We start from the raw sequence: 13,954 nt of genomic DNA on the forward strand, positions 1-13,954 counted from the left end.
TGGCACCAGGCTTAAGACAGGAAACATCCCAACGCACTAAATGTTCCTCGGGTATCTGCTCCCCCACCTACCCCTGACCCCCATCCCTGCCAACGGTCGACACTCCCCTGAGTTTGGCATGGTCGATATTAACAACAACAACAAAAAACCTAGTGACACAAGAAAATCCATATCCTCTAATGTTAAGGAGGAAAAGAGGGCTTCAAAATTGCATACAGAACAAATCGTGTGAATATTTGTGCCGAACACATTTTCGTCCCCGTCCGGACTCATTTCACACCCCGAAGCAGCAAGAATCATGCTTCCCTCAGTCCACTCTCAAAACACAACTAGCATGAAGAAGATTACAAGAGCATCTGAATTTGAGGTCTTAGGTGGTGGTAGGTACTCACAGACCCTTACTACAGGGGTGTTCTGTCGGACACGTGCCTTGCTTGTGACCGCTGTTAGTTGGTTATGGTGTTTTCTGGACCAAAAATCAGGACGCGGAAAGGGGACAGACTTTCTCAGAAAGTCTAAGATATGTGGTTACCACAGTTAGGGCTCCTTTGTAAGACCATATTTCCTGGGTCTTAAACACCTCTTCTGAGGAGTAGGTGTCATCAGGGAATGTGTTGGGGATGTTGATGAACCGGCATTCCCAGGACATCTGAATGGGGAGAATGGCACTGTGCATTTGAAACTGAGATTACCATGGGCAACCAAGGCTATACGTTCGGCATGCCAAGGGAAGTGTGGGTTAGACCTTTTAGACAAGGTCTTCACTGTCATCGGCTCTGTACGGTAAAAGCCTGATGATGATGGAACAGGGAGAGAGGCTGGGGGCAGACACGGTTCGGGAAAAAAAAGGGGGAGACGTGAAAGTATGTGGCATGTCGCAACTCTCCCACTTTTGGGACACTTGAGGAAAGCGAGCTTCTGCTTGTGCTGGTGCTTTGCGTTGGTCTGAGAAAAGGAGGAGGCAGGGAGGAGGTGACGCGTCACGGGAGGGAGGCAAATGGGAGAGTCTCACACTTGACCGTGATGCTAAGTATTGAGTACGTAGCCTACATTATCTCAGTCGATCGCCCCATTAGTCCTATGGGGCAGGAAATTCTCACCCCAAGTTTGCAGGGCAAGAACCTAAAGCCCAGAGAGGTTAGGTGACCTACTTACGAACACTCACGGTTGGTTGGTGAGTGCAGACGTGGGATTCAAATGCCAGCCAGGCTTTGAAAAGAAGAGAAAGGGCAGCGGTGGTGAAGCGTGCAGCGTCTGAGCCCTCCCTGAGTGCGTCTCATGGGCTGCCTCACTGTTTTGTTTGAAGTGAGTTCTCAGAACATCAGGCGCACTCATGTGCAAATACAGCTACAAAATACAGTTCAGAGACAGATAAAAATGACTCTGGGTTACGATTTCCCATTCTGTGAGAAATCAAGAATTTGCTGTACGTCCTTAAAGAGACACTACCCTTCACCCAGCCCCAGCCCTGCTGTGCTCCAAGGGTAGAATGAGGTAGCTGCATTGTAAGATATTGAGGGTGCTGAGGAGAATCAAGGCTAATAAAGGTGGTTACGAACCTTTACTCCTCTGGGTAGTTGTGCCAGTTGCAGCAAAGCCTTGGTGGCCCAGTGGGGCCCAGGCACAAATCATGGCAGCAGCAGCTGAGTTGGAGAGGCGCTGATGGTCTATGTAGGCGTGAATACGAAAGGAAGAGGACGATGGTCGCGTCCGATGATGTAGCTCTACTCATGCACTAGTAAGTAGCTGAGCTTTAGAAAAGCAATTAAGCTTAACTCAAAACCCTGCCCACACAGGGCCAACCCTTCCGACCAGGTTTGTCCTCTACGCAGCCTGTCCTTGCTAACGAGGCGATAATGAGGTGCCAACTTGGTTTCTTTGATCAGAGTAAGAAGAGGTTGGTTTTGTTTTTCCAGGAGAAGTCAACTGTACGTTCTGAAACTGTGTTCCGGGCTGGAGGGAGCTCTTGCTGGAGAGTCCCCTTCACTTCTGAAAGGACACGTGAGGAGGAGCTGTCTTTCTAACTAGAAAAGCCAGCCCCGCTGGGTATTTGTAGGTCGGCCATGGGAAACACGTGCTGTTTGGGTACAGCACAGGTTACAGATTATCCGTTCAGATCCAGCATGAAAAAAGAAGGCTATTTTCTTCCCAATTTCTGCTTTGCCTAGCAAATTCTTATTGTCCCCAATTTTAATGAACCTTGAGTAGAAGTGATTTCACATGAATCGCCAGAGCTAGACACCTCTTTTGAATCAAAGACCTTTAGATAAAGAAGAAAAGACCCACCATCCTATCTTTCAAAAGCTCTAAAATTCTTAGCCCACAAGAGTTAATAATTTAAAATTCAGGTGCATATAGCAATCATATTTTTGAGCCAAAAAATTGGGGCATATGCTCTGACACCCCTAGGGAATAGAACTGATGTCTCCCCACGACCTCGGTTTATAACCATTACCTCACTTAGCACATCCTGCCTTGTGTTAAAAAGAATTGCTTATGTTCCTTTCTCTCTCCACTAGACATCAGCTCCACGATCGAAAGGAGCGTGTCTTGGAGATTGTCGTATTTCCCTGGCGCACTGCCTTGCACTCGGTGGGCACTCAGTAACGGCCGTGATGACCAGGATAGAGAAGAAAAATAATGGCTGTAGCTCATCAGAACCAGGAGGCTTTAGGGAGATGTGGTCACCTTTTGAGAGCACACATTTCTACAAATAAAGGCCCTCAAACAATCCAAAAAGGAGAATTAAATATGCCTAGAAAGCAAATAGATTTTGCTGTTGGATACAGCTTAAACTGCAGTCAGCTGCAGAATCGCCTGCCCGGGGGAATGTCTACAACTCCCCATTCCAAAGCAGGAGTTCCAACACACTCTTCTCCCGTCTCCTTTTTGAGATTGATGATCAATCTCTGTGGTGGGTTGAATAATGACCCCTGAAGAGATCCACATCCTAATCCCCAGAACCTGTGACTGTTATTGTACATGGTAAAGGGGATTTTGCAGGTGTGATTAAGTTAAGGGTCATAAGATGGACATGCTATCCTAGATTATCTGGGTAGGCCCCATTTAATGACAAGAGTCCTCATCGAATGGAAGCAGGAGGATCAGAGCCAGAAAGAAGGAAGGATGAAAGCAGAGGTTAGAGAGGAGAGAAGATGCTATGCTGCTGGTCTTAAAGATGGAGGAAGGAAGGAACCAGCCTTGGGGACACCTTGACTTTGGTCCAGGGAGATGGATTTTGTACTTCGGACCTCCAGAACTATAAGATAAAAAATGTGTATTGTTGTAAGCCACTACATTTGTGGTAATATGTTACAGAAGCAAATAGGAAACTAATACACTCCACCAAGAAAATTAGATGTAAAAGAGGCTTCCACTCAGAGAGGCAGTGTTGGGTGTGGGGACACTGGCTGGACCTTGTTGGTATGAACTCATGTCCCCAGAGGTCCTGGAGAGCAAAGACTATCTGACCAGGCATCTGAGCACCCTCTGGGAACTTAGCCAGGATCCAGAAAAATCCAGAGGTCTCTTCCTTTTCCAAGTCAGCTTTCTTTACCCAGCCAGAGCAACGGCACCCTGGGAAAGCTTAGAATTGCACATCCTGAGGGATCAACTCATCCACTCCCCTCATTAAAAAAAAGAGAGAAAGTGACTCACCCAAAGCTGCATAGCTGCGTAACAGTAAAACCTTAGTGAGAACTCAGATCATTCAAAACAGCTTCTAGCAACTGACAAAATAGCCTTGTCTCCAAAAGCCCTAAGTAAGTCCCAGAACTTTTTCATCACCAACTTATCTCCTCTACCTGTGGTCCTCCCCTCTATTCAGAGAGATACTGACTACCTCTGACTTGCCAAGCACTCACTGAGCACTTGGGAGATGCAGAGATTCAACCGCTCTGTACCTCTGTAAGTTGCAGAGGTGACAGCACCTGCTATGTCCCCTCTTCTCCTAAACCTTGTGCGGTGACACTGTTTGCAGCCATACAGTCAAACCCCGGAGGATGGAGAGCAGCACAGTGAGTTACATAAGCTGGGCATCTGGCACAGAACTAGAAAAGCTACAACACAATCACACAACTCACAGGAGAAACACCGCACAGCCACTCTGACTGGTCCAGGCTTCCACAAGGCTCTCTGCCCCCAGGGCGGACGTTTCCTTTCTGAGCCATTAATGGTTACAAAGAATTCACAGTGAAAATTATTACATTAAAAAATTTGGGTTCCCTGCTTGCTTAGAAAGTTTTTTTTTCCCCCTAATTAAAGCAGCACTTCTCTCAAGAGCTTTAAAAATAAAATATGAATAAAAGAGAACTAGTTGCATTTATAATGCCGAGAGATATAGGAGACTCAGATGAAAACTGTTTCTAATGGTTTAATTCCATAATGCCAAAAGGATGTGCAACACATTGTATCCACCAGGAGGGAGAGAGCAACAGCTGTCCCACTTGACAGTGCTCATTGTTTGTCCCAAAGCTCTTTCACATTTTATTCTGAGTCCCAAGCAGGATGCAATGATGGATTAGTATTTGGGCACAAGGAGTGAGGCGGTGCTCTTCCTGGGTTTGAGTCAGGGTGCTAGAAATTCAGCAAGATTTTCGTGACATAATCCATCCTGTTTTGAAAGGGAGGGAGAGCACCGAAGACACAGGCAGAGGCCATGGGGCCTCTGCTCTGCAAAGACTCTGTCACAGGGACCAAGGGGGCATCCGTGAGCCTGTCCATTCAGCCCACGTGCACTGAGCATCTATTACGTGCCAGGTGGGGGGGACACAGAGATGGAAAAAGAGATACCCTCCTGAGAGGAGACAGTCCAACCCAGAGAGCAATGAGTATTCCGACAGAGGTAAGCGCGAACAGCAAGGCACAGGAGGAAGTGGTTCGAGCCTCAGACGTTTGAGAGAAATGAAACAAATGGAAAAAAAAAAAAAGGCCAATTCAAAGGCTGTCCCTGAACTTTGAACAAAGACTTACAAATGTTCTGGGCTTATTAATCCATCTACAGATGCAAAAATGCCTCAGCTGCTGCGGGAAGGCAGCTGTAGGGTGAGCTGTAGGGTGACTACAATGCCCCGGCCCTCACCAGGGGGCAGATTCTAAACCACTGAGACACCTTTCATTTTTCAACAACTACCAGGCCCTTTTCCTGTACTAACAACTGGCTTTCTGGGGAGGCATTAGTGAACCCCCTAGGAGAAAAGGATCTTTATTAAAGATACATGGGTTCTGAGTTTTCTTTCACTTGGAGGACTGGAGAGTAGATAGTGAGTGCGTATTGGGCTGAGAGTTACCTCGTATGAACTGGGGGTAGGAATTAGGCATCCTGGGTTCTAGTCCTAACTTGCGGCCTTTCAGCTGTGTCACAGTGGGCAACAGACTTTACCTCTCCGAGCCTCAGCGTCTTCATTTATAAAAAGAGAAGTCACGCTCTTTTCTCATTTACATGATGAAGGTTGATGTGGGATCAGGTAAGCGGAGAGTTAGAAAGCTCTGCAAACTGTGAAGTGCTGTGCGGATGCAAGTTTATTAGAAAGAGGACATCTTCTGTGTGATCGCAACATACCCTTCCCTTTCAGGAAACTGACATCTGCAGAGGGAGTGATATTTGTCGCTCACATACTTGGAGATGATCTCACTGCCACCGGGGTTCAGAACAGAATGAGTTAAAATCAGTTCAGCCATATGTATGAAGCAGCAGCCACACAACCTGCATTGCAGATGGGGGTTGGGGATGGGAAGGAGCACTGCCTGGAGGCTGAGAGCTCAGGTTTCAGAGTTAGCATTAACCTGGGTATAAATTCCAGCGTGCCACTCGTAAGCTGGGGACTGGGGAAATACTCATCCTCTTTAAGCCTCGGGGTCCTCGTGGTTACAGCAGAGGCTTGTTCTGGGAATTAAATGACAGGGAGGACATAAACCGTTCTGCCCAGCTCCTAGCACACAGTGAGCATTCACCGATCACTACGACGCGTCTCACCATGCTCACTTCCATCCCTATCACTGTCGTCGTCATCCTCATTGTCATCATCAGGGCAGATGGCAAGTGAGCTCTGCCAAGGCGGAGAGACAAATCTTCTTTAGAGACGGACAGAGATGAATGATGGAAAACAGAGGTGTAAATACGGAGAGAAGAGAAGTAGAAAATAAGAGTGGACATCTGGTGAGAGGGGACAGAGCAGGAATGGGGACGGGGACTTGGGGGGGACAGAGAGTTATGACAGTGGCTTGGTGAACCGGATAAGTGGTCAACGACACACTTACAGGGCTGTAGAATAACAAAGAGGACACAGCTGATGTCCAGCGGTGTGAATGTGTGTGGACTCGCATCAAGCTTTGTCCTGAGGATGCTCAGCCGGCCAGAAACAGAAGCCAAGAACCGCAGCCCAGAGAGCACCAGGGCCTAGACAGAGCCGCCTGGTCGCATAGGCACAACACCTTCCGAGATAACCAGTCGGGAACGGAAATTCACTTCCAGTTCAACTCAGGTCCCTTTCCAGGCCAGCGTGGTCACCTCTACAGTGTGACCAAACCAAATAAATAGCAACGCTCGGGGCGAGGTTTTTGCTGGGTCCTGCCCTTCCGTCATCTCCTGGGAGCTGAACTCCAAATCACAAATTCTCAACTCTACTGTAACACCCTCAGAAGCTAGGTCAGGATGTGAACCACAGGGAACAGACTCTAAATTCCAGGTTACAAGATGACGTCGATGATACTACAGTCATACTGCGGCTAAAGTTCAAACTCTGGCTAATTATCACAAATGTTAAGAGGAAGAAGAGGCCTCGGAGACCATTTAGTTTAACCCACTCCATCCACAGAGAAAAAAAGCGAAGCCCAAGGAAGCTGGCATGATGCATGAATCAACCCAACTCACACAGCTACAGAGGGCAGAGCAGGGCCCGGAGCCCAGGTCTCCTCAGTCCCCAGGGCTGACGCGGACGACATGTCCCTACCGACGTTCGCCCGTGAGTCTTCTCCTTTTCGGGGAGCAGAGTAAGATCACCACTTTTTTTGATAGTGCTGTCTTCTTGGTAACAATAGGATTACGGATTACCACGAGCTAGGCCTCTGGGATTACTTTTGCGATGACTGGGTCCATGCTGGTGTTATCCCACGTTTGGGTCATCCATGATATTACCATGTGGTGATTCACAGCACCAAAGCACCTCTTGGCGTGATTCATAACAGCAATGATAATCCTATCATCTCTCTTTCATTTCATGTTTTTTCAGTTGGCATGTTAATAGTGTTTTTACCCATTAGCTATCTGATCTCCAGGACGATCATGTGGGTAGATAAGTCACATGAGACCACTTCCAGTTTGTATTAAGAAGACTGAGACCAAGAAAGTTTAGATGAACCACCTGAGGGCACTCAGCAAACAAGGGACTTAGCTGGGATGTGAACCTGGGTATTTTTTAGTCTAAGGCCAATATCTTATCCTCTGGAACAGGTTCATTAAAGAGAGCTTCTAAAACCACATTCCTGGCCTTTAGATGTAACTTTTTGGGTTATTTTGATTTTTGTTTGCTTAAAAGTACTGAAATATACAGTTTTTATTCTTTGTTCTGTATTTTTTCTCCCAATTTATCATAATGGTTTAAAATTTCTTTCCAACTTGACTGAGATATTAACATTGTATAAATTTAAGGTGTACAATGTAATGATTTGACATGTGGATACACTGCAAAATGATTACCACAGTTAAGTTCAGTTAACACATCGAGGACGTGATTTTAAATAACGCATTTGGTATCAAATCACCAGCCTTTTATCCATTACACCCTGTACCACTCTCATCAGGCCAAATAAGATTCTCGGAACCTTATTCCACAGGGGAGTGCAGTCATGGAAGGGTGGCTAGAACTTTTATCACTGCCACCCAAGGGGGGCCTGCCTTTCCTGCTGCAGGTTTTAGAAGGGTTCAACATGTACAAAAGAGAATGGATAATGCAGCAAATGCAGGGAAAATAATATACATTCTGCCAGTGTCAAAACAGGAAAGACTTGAAGCGAAGAGAGAATTAATGTCAAGAACCACATATTAGTTGTTTTTCCTTTCCTTCTATACCATTTTTCTTTCTTTAAAATACCCTTTATTTTATAAGATGATAGCAGTGTAGGTGGTAATTATTTTTAATATTCATGTTGGTTTTGTTTTAAATTTTAAAACTACAAAATTATGAAGAATGTAGCAAATATATATGAAATTACTGCCCATCGCCCCAAATTACTGTTAGGATCATTTTTTCCTCAGATATTTTTTATCAAAATAATAAAATTATACCGATAAAACCGAAGTCCCCTTTGAGCCACTGCTCAGTCCAATCCCACCTCCATCTCCCCAGTGACAACCACGTCTGGTGTGTGTGTGTCTAGTTAACTATATACCTATTTGTCTGTCAATCTGTCTGTATCTATCTATACAAAGAAAGAAGTATAAAAGTAAGAGACTTTTTCTGTGCATGCGTATGTTCCTAAAATAGCATGTGGGACTGGTTTCAACAATATTGCTCCTAAAGAAACAAATGCAGAGTCTTCCAGGTTTCCTTTCACACGCTGAATGTGGAAGGCAATGTAATGGAGTGAAAAAATTGGTCATCGACCAATCGGAAGACCCAGGCCTGGTCTTACAGCCACTATTCACTCCCCGTGGGAACACAGGTCAGTCAAGTTCCCCTTTTTTTGTAAAATGAGAAAGCTGGATATGAAAGGATATACAAGGTCTCTTCCACCTTTGAAATCTGATCAGTCTAAGGTTTAATTTCCTCATCCGTCAAATGGAGATAGTAACATCTGCCCTGTTAGCTGTTGTAAAGATCTAACATGATGTACAGTTGCTCTGCAAAGCATGGTAATCATAATAATTACTATTGAAAAAAACCGAATGATAATAATAATTATTATTACTCACAAATTAAGTTATTTTTAAGCTCCCAGAAATGCGGTTGTTATATAAATGGCTTGGTTCAGATGTATGTGTTGCAGGTCAGCCGGCATACACTAATTTCTTCTTTTCCTGTTCTTTTGGGCAGGCCATTCAGGACAAAGAGAGGCACTCTGATCTCTATCCAAGAAGATTTAGGGAAAGACACACCAAAAGTGCCTCATTATAAGATGCCCTCCTACACAATCATTCCACAGACAGACCCCAGGCTTTCACAGCAAAATGCAGCTCAAATCCATTTGGGGCTGGATTTGGTTTGTCTGACACACAATTCTTTAGGAAATTGACGTTGAGCAGAATTTCACTGATTTTGTGGCAGGCTAAAATCCAGGGAGTTGGTTCAACTCCTGGGGTCAGGAGAGACCTCTCTGTGTGACAGTAACATAAGATATGGTGGCCTCTCAACTACAAACTCTTCTGGGGAACATCGGAGCCTTCTGAGATGGAAAAACAAGCTCTTTGAAATGCATTTTAAAACTGCTATACAAGTTCTCAAAGAAACCACATGCTAATGTTTGTACAGGCAAATGAAATATTTAGGGGTTTACAGGCCAATACTGCCCCTCTGAGGGCCAGCATGCGGGCAGACACGAATGCCGTTGCATAGACTGTTCCCCCTCCCCTCCATCTTCAACACGCAGCTCAGACGTCACCTCCTTCAGGCAGACTTCCCTGACTCCTGCCCCCATCCAGTGTGTGCTGGTGCCCTTTCTGTGATCCCCACAATGTCCTGCTGCTCCGCTGGCCTCAGTTACACTTTCTTCTCCTGACCACCCTCTCGCATAATTGTCTACCCAATGACTCAGCCGACTTTCTCACTGCCCCATCATCATTCTGAAGGCAGGAACTGTGCGTCCCATTTCATGTAGCAGTGCCTGGCACATGGTAGGTATGTGGAACCAGTAAGCATTTCTATATATGTTCACACCTACTCCGTGTGTGTGTGTGTGTGTGAAGATAACAGTTGCGTATCACATTTTCAATTTGTTTTCCTGGGTCACTGTCCCATGTGTGCATTGCTCAAGGCTTTGAAGATGAAGTTCTGCAAAGAATACGGATTAGATTCAGTCTTTGAACACTGTCAAAATTATGTAAATACCACCAACCACATCAAGTATAAAATCCTAAAATATTCAACAAACAGACTTGTTGCCACATTTTTTCCCTTTTAACTAAATCTGAAGAAAACGCGATCGCAGTGTGAGAGTTGTGAAGATATAAGTCTCTAATCTGCATGATTCCGAGATGAAACATATGCTCAAGGAATGAATGGCCCCTATGTTCTCTAAACGTTCTTTTTAGTAGTTTATTTCATTGAGATTTTTCTGGTCAATGTTGTAAAATTCGAGCAAATTTTAAATCAAAATAAAATTTTAGATTAATTTTAAAGAATTAAAATTCTCCATCTAAAATAGCTGGTCATTTCCTAGACTTGCCTGACTATTAATGTAAACATTTTAATAAAGGCAATTTAAGCCAAACGCTAGGAGTCCGAATGAAGGTGAAGAGGCAGTGTGGGGGGCGGGTAGCAGTGGGGAGGCGCTGTTTGGGTTCTAAGTGCACTTCTTATACAGGCTCTACAACCAATAACATCTTACTGCACTCACTCTGTGGACTCACTCTGTTTTCTCATCTGTAAAATGAGAGGGTCAGATGAGATAACATTTAAGGTTCCTTTATGCCTTGTGATTTTAGGATGGTGGATGTTTTCTTACGGCTGTTATTTACGGCATGTGGAAAAGTTAGGAAGATCTGACTGTGGTCTAGAGAGGGATTTTACACTGACAGATCTGAGTTTTAGCCTCTACTGCTCCTCTAGTCCTGGGTGGCTTCAGAGAGAGGCACTTACCCTCCAACTAACAGACCTGTCTGTAAAATGGTCAGGCGAAACAAGAGCAGTGATTTTCAAATTCAGATGAGCATCAGGAGAGCAGAGCTTCTTATAGCACAGATGCTGGGCTCATCTCCACCCAGTTTCTGTCTCAGGAGGTCTGGGCTGGGGCTTGAGAATCTGCATTTCTAACAAGTCCAGGTGATACTGATGCTGCCCTTGGAGAACCACTGAACCTACTTTCCAACTCTAAGAATCTATGGTGAGTTATAAAAACTTTACTAACTACTGTATTTTTAATGAGCTACCTCTACCTTTAATGAGCTTCACAGCATACCAAGAAGGAATTTCCTTTTTCATGGGGGTTCCAAACACTGCAAAAATAATTTCAGGGGGGCACACAGAATCACTCTTATACCTCAATCGCCATGTTCAACATTTGGCCTCTTAGAATCAAAACACTCAAGGTTCACAAAACCTCAAATAATTTAATTAATTGGTTGACTGGCTCAGTATCATGTTATCAGGTTTGCTGACTAGGAAGAAAGCATAGCTCCATTCACACTGAGTTCACTAATGCAGAGAACGAAGGGTCAGACTCCAGAATGCCAAAAATTCTTGATTCTAAGAAAGTTCAACTCCTAAACTCACTGTAGGCTAAAAGCAATTTTTTAAAATAAAATCATCTATATCACTAGATTTCAAAATTGGTGACACTGTAATTACTTGTGGGGTTGTAAAAAATATGGTTGCTTGGGCCATGTCTCCAGGGGTTCTGATTCACCTTCAGCATTAGGGTTTTTAATAGTTCCACACTTCCCCTGTGAAGCGGAGTCTGAGACTCACCAATCTATGAAGCAATAGAACCAATCTATTCTTCATTACTTTGAGCTCCACACGCCATTTTTGTCACTACAGACAACATGACCATTTGTCTTAAATTATACTTGAGAATAAACACGGAAATTTTGATAAGCCCACAACGGGTCACAAACACAGTGGGCAATCGAGCAGTATTTCTTAGCTATATTAAAGCATCGTTCGCATAGTTAAATAAATACTTTGTAGCAAGACTTCCCCTACAGTGTACATACAATTTCTGCTGCAGAGAGCCAGGCGAGGTTTGCTGGGAGGTGACTCTTTTACCTTTCAAATTATAAGCACCTTGAAGACATCATCCACATCCTAAAATCTTTCAAATTCCTGAGTGTCTGTCTGGCATGATGCCAGGCGAATTAGAAGCACTGAACAAATACTTGTTCACTTACTTGAATTTATGACTGTTACTAAGCACATGGAACGCAGACCTTAGCAAAAAATGCTAAGTTTTTCATTGTGCAATATGAGGTATATGTTCCTGTGTTTGCATTGAGGATGTGTACTGTTTAATTCCTTCGAATTCTTTAGAGTAAATGAGAACCTTGAGGCTGGAACTTTATAAATATACCATATAACTATTTATTTGAGAAAGCTTCCATCTCCCAAAGTAGTTGGAAGTTTCTGGTACCTTAAGAAACATACCTTTATGACTACAACCACGAAAACACAGATGTCACCCAAGGCAGAGAATATTATATATGGGTTACTTCTGACTTTTGCCTATATTTTACAAAGCCATGGCCATATGTATAAGTTACTACAGAGAGGAGATAAAAGACAAAGCAGCAAAAGTTAGAGGGACGCGACCATCGGTTACACTTGCATGTGCCATTCTAGATATTTCTCTCAGATCCCCATAAACTAAACCTGCGATTAAGATCCAAGGAGACTGAGAATTGCCTCGGCTGAGGCAAAAAAGAATAATTAAAACTTGATGGCTGACTTTTCACTCAAACCTGCTCTCCAGCACTTTCCCCTGCTACCCCATCCATTGCTAATTAGGAGCAGCCAAGGCTTGACATGTACACAGTCCTCATGGTAAAATTGATTATTATATTACTATGGAAAATAAGGAAGTCATTTTGTTCAAAATATCAAATTCCACAAAATCATACATGGCAGCTGTTTAGGGTATGCATGTGGGGGAGGAAACAAGTGTGTGAAAATATTAACCCTCTCCCCTTCAGTTTTCAGACACTTTGCAAAAAAAAAAAAAAATCAACACATATCAGGCAGACACCAAGGGCAAAGCTACATAACAGATTTTTTTTTTTAAGGTTAAAAAAATTCCCATGATGTAAAATACATCATACACACCATTTTACATGTGTACAAGTGTGGGTTTGCTTTTACACACTTGCAAGTAGAAAACCAGTATTCGTCTCCCGAAAGTGTCGAGGCTGCTTCTAATTGCCTCAGATAAAGAAACGAGGTGAGTCATGGTTGGCTGTGTTTGAGCCTGCTAACGGATCATCACATTCACATCCAAATATGTCCCCTGAACCCCGCGACAGAAGTTCATACACTTGCTTTCTTGTTTGCTTGGGGGCTTTAAAACAGTCTTGCTTTGAAAGTTAACTTTATTTAAAGACGCCTAATAATTGCTGAAACGTGTGTCATGGCTCCTTCAGAGCGCCGAGAAGCAACAACCAAGCATTCCTCCTTAGCAAAGTATGCCCTGCTCGTGAATTCTTACACGGCACTTTGCCACCCAGTTCGTGAGTCTGACTCTGCACTCAACGGATAGGAGACATTTCAAACATCTTTACGCTCATTTTCTACCATCGACAAATTCCAGCAATGAACACAAAACACGTCAATCTTAAGAGACCCCCCTCCCCTCATCATTCATAAGGCTTCAGGATTCCAAAAACGTCCCCTCTCAAGTCCCTCAGATCGGGTATAATGCAATCTGTTTTCCCGCGGCTACTCGACTTTTCCTTATAAAAGAGTTGAGTCACCAGAGTGAAAAGACCACCTAGACTTCCTGACACTGGGAATCGATGACTTCCCTGGGGTTATGGGGAGCTGTTTTCAGTCACACGTTGCCCTGCCATTGTGAATCATTTATTGCCATTTTTTTTTTAAACGGGGGTGGGGATACAGACAAATTGCACACTCATGCAAAAATGCTTATCGCCAAGAACATGGTCAGAGGTGCTGCCTGGACTAGAGAATAAAAATAAAGCCCCTGACTTTCCCCTGGTGCTGGGAAAAGGTAGGGTGACGTCATGCAACCTTACCTTTCTGAAAAAGACCAGGGAGCCTGGCATAAAGCGCTGACCTGAGGCCACCGAAGC

At 44.1% G+C, this 13,954-nt stretch overlaps 1 protein-coding gene across 1 annotated transcript in view; it reads right to left on the bottom strand.

Annotated features, from left to right (window-relative positions):
* RBM20 (RNA binding motif protein 20) overlaps window positions 1-13,954 on the bottom strand; it is a 160,834-nt gene that overhangs the window by 50,457 nt on the left and 96,423 nt on the right. The gene's annotated exons all lie outside the window — the stretch shown is intronic.

Source organism: Pteropus medius, unplaced genomic scaffold (assembly GCF_902729225.1).
Source record: "Pteropus medius unplaced genomic scaffold, Ma_sr-lr_union100, whole genome shotgun sequence".
Taxonomy (NCBI): Eukaryota; Metazoa; Chordata; class Mammalia; order Chiroptera; family Pteropodidae; genus Pteropus; species Pteropus medius.